This window comes from Schistocerca gregaria, chromosome 1 (genome assembly GCF_023897955.1).
Source record: "Schistocerca gregaria isolate iqSchGreg1 chromosome 1, iqSchGreg1.2, whole genome shotgun sequence".
Taxonomy (NCBI): Eukaryota; Metazoa; Arthropoda; class Insecta; order Orthoptera; family Acrididae; genus Schistocerca; species Schistocerca gregaria.
In genome coordinates this window covers 908,508,030-908,517,343 of record NC_064920.1, presented here as the reverse complement: position 1 = coordinate 908,517,343, position 9,314 = coordinate 908,508,030, and positions in this window count along the sequence as shown.

Sequence of the window (9,314 nt, the reverse complement as noted above, 5' to 3'; positions counted from 1 at the left end):
AAGGCAGGATTTTAGGAAGTCTTATCCCCGCTGGGGAGCCACATTTAGAGTCTGATCCAGTCCCGGGAAGTATCCTGTCACAAGTGGTGCCCTTTCGGCGTTCTTCTGTGAGAGGTTCTGGGTTTGAGGGGATGAGGAAGTGGCTCTGGTTATATGCTTCTGTACCAGGTCGGAAGGGTAGTTGCGAGATGCGAAAGCTGTTTTCAGGTTGTTGGTGTAATGGCTCAGGGATTCAGGACTGGAACAGATTCGTTTGCCACGAAGGCCTAGGCTGTATGGAATGGACCGTTTGATATAGAATTAGTGGCAGCTATCATAATGGGGAGATACTGTTGCTTGTTGGTGGATTTGATGTGGACGGTTGTGTGAAGCTGGCCATTGGACAGATGGAGGTCAACGTCAAGGAAAGTGGCATGGGATTTGGAGTAGGACCAGGTGAATCTGATGGAACCAAAGGAGTTGAGGTTGGAGAGGAAATTCAGGAGTTGTTCTTCACTGTGAGTACAGATGATGAAGATGTCGTCAATGAATTGGCATATTGGGTATGGATTGCATGGCATTTGAACAGAAATTATTTGACTGCACCTTTTTTGACACAGTGTAATTTTAATAATATTTGTACATAAAATAATCCAGCTGGTCCCTGACATGCATGTCTGTGTATGTCAGCGTAGCTCATAAAGTATGTACACCTCCTGCCATCACCACTGAACTGTCACAATGAACAATGATGTGGCATGCTCTCCAGTACCACTTCGAAGTGGTGCATGCATAGAATGTTAGAATGTTATGGGCAGAAGCATACATCTGTACTGTACACCACACTGTTGAAATAACTACACATTACACAATGTGCATGTTATATGACAAATTTAATTTATTTTTACCATCATTTATGTTCACTGATGTAGAAAAAGGCGTTTCTTTTCCCACTTCACTTTAACATTTCCAGATGTCATCTACTGAAAAGTGCAGTGACACAAAGCTTGTAAATGTGCAAATATTGAATCGTGTAAAAAGTGTCAGAAATGGGTTGCAAAAGGAATTCTATCTGTGAAGTGCATCTTCTGGCTGCGTGAAAGGTTTGGAAAAATATGCTTAAAATTTATTAGCAATGATAACCACTGCACATGCCTTGACTGTTTGCAGGACACAAACACAAAAGTAGCTGCCACAATGAGTTTGCAAGAAGAAATTATTAAAGTACTTTATAATGACATTTACACTTCAAAAGCAGAATCATTAGTGCAGAAGCAAGAAAATTTTGACCTGAAAGATGGGAAAACATGTTTTTACTAAAGATCTAATGTGACAGTTGAAAATAACATCAAAAACAGGCAGACTGATACAGTTATTAGCTAAAACAATGTGGCTCTGCACCTACAGAAGAAACTTATGCAGATGTCTCAAGAACTGAAAATAAATAAAAGTTGACAATTATAGCACATCATAAACAGAATTTGAAACATCTCAGCAATGAAAAACTGAGCAAAAGATATGATTTCCTTGTCATAAGTGATTCTCTGTTGAAAATGTGGTAGTACCAAATTTCACAATAGACGTTTGTCCAGGAATCAAGACCCACCAGTTGAAGAGGCACTTTAGCAACTTATATAGGTTGCAGTATAGTTAAGCAGAGGCATCTTGTTACAATTACAAAGGAGTCATCATCCATGTTGGGACAAATTCTTTTAGAAACAACACTGAAATAGAAATTGTGAGTGAAACAAGAAACAGAATTTGATCTGCCACTAACCTCTACAAAACATTGAAAATTTTGGTGAGTGGTAGTATTAACAGAAGATCACTCAGTGATTGACATGTAGGGGAAGTATAGGGATTTTGGAACAACATACAATTCAGGTCATACCTGAATTCAGTGCACGCATGATAGATAGCAGCACATCTCAGGCAACTTTGTGATCAGCCATGCAAAACATATGCCACTGCTATCTGCCATCACTTGAGTACAAACAGCTGGCCTGAGAGGGTGGTGTGTTCTCACAACACATGTTACTTATAAATTGTGACCAGTAATTGTGTTGTGTATTATCCACTTTATTATCTCAAACTACAAGGCAACTTTGCCTTGTTTTCAATACAACTGTAAGGTAAGTAATTTCCCTATTATATTTAAAATATGTTGTGGTGGTGTAAACTGTTCTCTTTCATGTAATTAGGACCAGACTGCAGTGTGTAATTTGATACACTGGTCCAAATTACACATTGATCTATCAACTTATATAGGTTTCAATACGGCCACAAGGGAAGCCAGAAAATTGAAAGGAAGGTATAATAAATGGAAACATGGTGACTTGGCATTGCTCTTAAAAGCAGTGAATAATGGGGAAGGCCTTAATGTGTTGGCTGTGAGGTTCAATATTCCCAAAATGACATTCAAGAGATACATTTCCCACAAAATACCATAGCATTCAATGTTTGCATTGGCTGTCCAATGGATTTGTATTCGGCAGTCAAAAGTGGCCTTGTTCAACAAATGCTACACCTAGAAAGCATGTTATGCGGGTGTATAACTTCAATTATCTTACTAAACATTTACAAAAATTTACATCTAATAGAATTAAATTAATGCAAAACTTAATTAAACTTGCCACAATCAATATTATTAATTGAAATTACTGTCTTGTTTACTTTTCAATGTGTAGTGTTTCATTCTTTTCAGTGTGAGAAGGAGGGGTTTGATGGACTAGCTTTCAAAATAGTAGAGGCAAATAAAATCAATATGTGTTTGAACAGGGACCAAGTATTGGCTGGTAAGGAATAGTATGATGGTTGTATGTGGTTGCACCATGAAGTGAGCTTACGAAAACTGGAATTAACATCCCAAGTCAGGACATCTGTCTTCAACAGGGTAGTAATCCATAAGTTTTTTGATTTGTTGGCAAAGATTGTGGGTGAACATAAAATCACAACCACAAGAATATTTATCATGGACAAAACTTTGCACACAGTTGTGCAACATCCTAAAAAGGTGCTCCTTCAGGAAGAAAAAAATCAAGTAGTTGCTATCCCAAGTTGTGAATGAGGGAAAAATTTGACAGGGGTCTACACTTGTAGTGCATCAAGAGTGTACTTGCCACCAACCCTAGAAAGAGAATGAAGGAATCTCTTTCATTTGGAGCACCTCATAAGCAAATATTTTGCTGTCAAGAAAAGGGATGGATGGATGAGGAAGATTTCTACTAATGGATGGAGCACTTTGTGTGTGCAATTAAGCCTTCTCCAGAAAGAAAAATCTTGTTGATACCTGATGGGTACAGTAGTTGCACCCAAAGTATAGCTGCCATATAATTTGTTCATAAAATGGGATGATCATGTTATTGTTGCCATGACATTCCACATAACACATGCAGAGTTTGGATGTGGCTTTCTTCAAACTGCTTAATACATACTTCGGGTCAGCAACAGGAACAGAAGTAAGGAAGAATCCTGGGAGATGACTGACAATAGACCACATAGCATTTTTAGTTGGAGTAGTGTTACCTAGGGCAACAACTATGTAAAGAGCCACAATTATTTCTGAGTAAGTGGTTTATGGCCAGCCTGAACACCAGAGGAATGAGAATGAAGTGACCAGACTTTGTCATTCAACCACACAGCCACTGCTCACATCCTCAGACACAACAGATGCATTTCATGACTACGTTCCCACAAATAAAATTAGTCCTCTTCCATCAAACAGTTAAAAAGGAAACATTATAAGCATGGTACAGCATCTGGAATAATTCTAACTGTGACCCCTCATAAGACAATACCGGTAATAACATAAATGACAAAACATAGCACAAATAAATGACAACTATTTGCAGAAACAAAAATGATGATCAAAGTCTTCAAACAACGGAAAATACAGAATGGAATGTAACAATATTATGAAAAGGAAAGTTGATACTCACCATATAGCAGAGGTGCTTTGTTGCAGATAGGCACAACAAAAAGACTGTGACACATAAAGCTTTCAGCCATTAAGGCTTTCATCAGCAACAGACCCACATACCCCCCCCCCCCCCCACACACACACACACACAAATGCAACTCACAATTTCAACTGCAGTCTCAGGGAGCTGAAACTACACTGCAAGCAGCAGCACCAGTGCGTGATTGGAGTGATGACTGGGTGTGTGTGTAAGGGGGAAGCTGGGGACAGCAGACAGTGAAGTGCAAATTAGACAGAGTGCAGAAGAGTAGTGGGGAGGGGAGGGGGGGTAATTAGTGGAAAATTGGAGAAGAAAAAGACTGAGTGTAGTAGTGGAATGGCAGCTGTGTAGTGCTGGAATAGAGAAGGAGCTGGATAGGTGAGGACAGTGACTAACGAAGGCTGAGGCCAGGAGAGTTATGGGAACGCAGGATGCAGTGCATGGAGAGGGAGAGTTCACACTTTTGCAATTCAGAAAAGCTGGTGTTGGTGGGAAAGACCCTTACGGCACAAGCTTTGAAGCAGTCATTGAAATGAAGGATGTCCTGTTTGTCATCGTGTTCAGCAACAGGATGGTCAAATTTTTTCTTGCTCACAGTTTGTCGTTGGCCATTCATGGGGGTGGACAGCTTGTTGGTTGTCATGCCCACATAGAATGCAGCACAGTGGTTGCAACTTAGCTTGTAGATCACATGACTGGTTTCACCGGTAGACCTGTCTTTGATGTGATAAGTGATGTTCATGACTGGACTGGAGTAGGTGGTGATGGGAGGTTGTATTGGACAGGTCTTGCATCTAGGTCTATTACAGGGGTATGAACCATGAGGTGAAGGGTTGAGAGCAGGGATTGTGTAAGGATGGATAAGTAAATTGTGTAGGTTCAGTGGATGGAGGTATAGTGTTGTGGAAAAGGTGGGAAGGATAATGGCAGGACATTTCTTATTTCACGACACAACTAAATGTAGTCAAAACCATGGCAGAGAATTTAATTCAGTTGCTGCAGATGTGGGTGGTACTGAGTTATTAGGGGAGTGCTCATCTGTGGCTGGATAGTGGGACTTTGTGAGGTGGTGGGAGACTGGAATGATAAGGCACTGGAGATTTGTTTTTGTACAAGGTTGCGATGATAAGGCTTCAGTGACTCCTTCAGTATATTTGAAGAGGGACTGCTCATCACTGCACATGTGATGACCATGAGTGACTCAGCTGTATGGAAGGGACCTTTTGGTATGGAATGGGTGCAGCTATCAAAGTGGAGGTATTACTGGTGGTTAATAAGTTTGAAATGGATGGAGATACCGATGTAGCCATCTTTGAGGTGGAGGCCAGCATCTAGTAAGATGGCTTATTGGGTTGAGTAGGCCCAGGTGAAGCAAGTGGGGGACAAGTAGTTCAGGTTCTGGATGAATGTGGATAGGGTGTTCTTACCCTTGATCCAGATGGCAATAAATTGGAACCAGGTGAGAGGTTTAGGATTCCTCTAGATGGCCCATGAATACATTGGCATAGGATGGTGCCATGTGGGTGCCCATAACCGAACCCCTGATTTGTTTGTAGGTAATGCTTTCAAAGGAAAAGTAATTGTGTGTGAGGATATAGTTGGTCATGGCGACTAGGAAAAATATTGTTGGTTTGGAATCTGTTGGGTGTTGGGAAAGGTAGTGCTCAATAGTGGTAAGGCCATGGGCATTAGGAATCTTAGTGTGAAGGGAGGTGGCATCAGTTGTGATGAACAGGGCACCATGTGGTAAAGGGACAGGAACTGTGAAGAGTCACTGCATTAAATAGTTGGTATCTTTTTGTAGGAGGGTAGGTTCTGGGTAGTATGTTGCAGGCGGTGGTCTGCAAGTGCAGAGCTTCTCTCAGAGGGTGCACAGTAACTGGCCACAATGGGGCTTCTTGGGTGGTTAGGTTTACGTACTTTAGGAAGGTAGGAGTGCAGGAAGTGGTAGGGGTGAGTAGACAGATGGACTCTGGGGAGAGTTTCTGGAATGGGCCTAAGGATTTGACTAGCAGCTGGAGATCCTGCTGTATTTCTGGAATGGGATCAATGTGGCAAATTTTGTAGGTGACAACATCTGATGGCAAGATAATCCTTGTGATTCAAAGTAACAATGGTGGAGCCTTTGACCACAGGTAGGATTATAAGTTTGAGATCAGTTTTTAGACGGTGGACTGCAGTTCTTTCTGTGGATGTAAGGTTAGTTTGGATGTTGAGGGATCTGGGAAATAACAGTGAGGCAAGGTTCAAGGTTAAGAAATTCTGCAAATTTAGAAAGAGGTGTTTATGGGGCAGTGGGGGTGGATCACATTTGGATGGAGGAGTGAACTGAGATAGGCAGAGTTCAGTATTGGTCTTTGGTAGAGTCTGTTTTGTTGGGTTAGTGGCGAAAAAGTGCTTCCACTGAAGGGACTGAGAGAAGGTGAGAAGATCTTGATGTGTCCTGTTTCATTGGGTGTGGAAATGGGGCAAAATGTGAGGCCTTTGGAAAGGACTGACATTTCTGTGGGGCTAAGGCTACAGGAGGAAAACGTTCATGACTGTGTTATTGGTCTGTTTAGGTTCTGGATTCTGTGTGGTCGTGGAAGGGTTTTTTGGAGGGTGGGGTAAGTGTAGTAGATCCTGCAATGCAGGGCTTTTCAACTAAGAGGGGATGTGGGGGAGGTTTGGAGGTATTTGTAGACATGGTGGACAAAGGTCTCCAAAGCCGGAATAAAAGGTGAGCAGGATGAAGAGCTCTTTCTGGTGGAGTTGTGCATGTTGCTCAGGTTCCCAAAGGACAAGAGTCGTTGCATCTGCTGTCACGAGTGGTCCCTATTGAAATGTACCAAAGTTCTCAATAAAGACTTCACAGACTGTGATTATCCTCCAAAACTTGCATAAAAACAAATCTCCTATGCCTTATATTTCCAGTTTCCCACCCCCTCACAGAGTCCCACTGTCCAGCCACAGATGAGCACTCCTCTTGTAACTCAGTACCACCCAGGACTGGAGCAATTGAATTACATTCTCCATGAGGGTTTCGACTACCTTTTGTCATGCCATGAAATGAGACAGCATTTGTGGCAAAGGCAGATGTTGATGTAGCTAAGTAACATAGTAAAGTAAATACCTTTGGATGCCACCAAGAAGTTGAGTATCTTATGGGTTTTTAAGAGTCAGAATAAAGGATGTGGAAAACGATATATTATCATTAAAAAATAAAAATTCTGCTGTGTGGGGTGGGGGCCCCAATATATTGATTAAAATAGTGTGTGGCATAATAGCAGCCACCGCCCCTCCAACTAAAATATTCAACCACTCTTTTGAACAGGGATGCTTTCCCACTGTTTTGAAGTATGCTGAAGTCATAGCTGTGTTCAAGAAAAGATTGAGGCAAGACTTGAAAACTATTGGTGTATTTCTATTCTTCCTGTCCTGTCAAGTGTTAGAGAAAGTAGCTGCAAACCAGACCCTAAATTTTTCTGTAAAAAGATTTATTACTCTAAGTAACCAATTTCTTTTTCAGTCACAACAAACACTGTCGATGCAGTGAATAACTTTACTGTAAAGAAATGCAAATCATTGGATCAGAGGAGTAAAGCTGCAGGTATCTTCTGTGATCTCACAGAAGCATTTGACTCTGTCAACCATAACTCGCTTATCTACAAGGGTAACTATCACTTCAGAGACAGTGAATTGTTGTTTTAAATGGAGCACAGTATCACAAGGTGTGCCTCAAGGCTCCGTTTTTGGGGCTAATCCTGTTTCTATTATATGTAAATCACTTATCCATAAATATAAACTGCATATCACTTCTGTTTGCAGACAATACTTCTGTTTTGATTGAGGATGACGATGTAGAAAAAATTCCAAGTTCCACAATAAGCACAATGAATTCTTTAGAAAAATGATCCCAGTTAAATGAGTTGGAACTGAACACTGCAAAAACTCATGTGGTACATTTCAAACCCAAACATTAAAAATGTGTGGAACTTAAAAAACAATGTGTCAGTCAACTTATGGAAGAAGTGTATACAGTCAAATTCCTAGGACTAAATGTGGACAAGAACTTAAGCTGCAATACACAAGTAAACTATGCAGTTTTCTATTTACAATGGAAGTACTAGCAAATTCCATTGACATGAATACACAAAAATTGCTATCATAGTTATTTTGAATCTGTTATTAGATATGGATTTTTTGGATGGTTTCATGATGCCTTCAGCTGCCATTCTCTTTATTTGATGTACAATTTTGCCCTTAGGTCATTTTCAACTTTCCTAAGTGTTAACATTATACATTGGATGCATTAGTATCACTTATGATTTTGACATAGGAACAAATCATATTTCAAGACACACTAAGTGGATTATAACTTAATTTATCAATGATTCTGTAATGGAATGTTATACCATTTATGTCCTTGCTGCTATGACTACATGTAGTTACCACAAAGTAAATTAGAAATAGTTTTTCATTGTTTTAAGAGCATGTTCATTTTGAGCACTTGTTTCAAAGCTATTATACATAATGTCAGTTTATCAAGCTTACACTAGGAAGATTATAATTATTTCACAAAAATTTGATAATTAAGCTAAATGTGTCTTTCTTCTCAGTTACATTTAAAATTATCATTCATCATTAGTTTTGAGGGAATTGGGTGATAGTTGTAGGTAAACAACTAGTATTCTCTCATATGACAATTTATTAACACTTCACGTCTACACCGATACAAGTCCATGAGGCTAACTCCCGTTAGCGGAAAACATCCTCCAAAACTCTCCATCTCAAAGATAGCACACTTACACTCTTTACAAATATCAATATGTATGGCGCTGCACGCCACATAGACCCCCCCCCCCCCCAGCCCCCGCACAGTACGTCCCTGTGAATGGGGGGGGGGGGGGGGGGTGAGAAGTTAGGAAGGTAACATACAGTTCTTCAGTGTCAGGCGGAAGCGGTCGACTGGTAGGAGACCGGGGGGTGAAACCCGGTACGTCGACGGCAAAATCAGCAAGCGAAGCCGGCGGCCGAAGACGACGTCCTGTCCTGGAGTGGAGGTGTAGCACTTCGTCTGCAGGCAGGCGGAGAATCACCTTGCCAGAAGGCCTAACTAAGGCACGCAAATTGCCACACGCAGCACTTGTGCTTAATTTAAAGCGACGCACCACACGAGTTTCTGCACTTCCTCCCTCAATTTTGTCACACGAGAGTAACACACACGCCTTATCACCATCAACAACAACAGATAATTTATGTATGTCATCAGGATGTACATGTGTTGTGAATTCTTGGGTGGCACCTGTACGAGCCAGGGGGGGGGCGGCAGGGAGGTGTGGGGAAGCCATGGCAGGGAGAAGCGTTTGCGGAGAGGGGTGTGGTAGGTGCACTGGA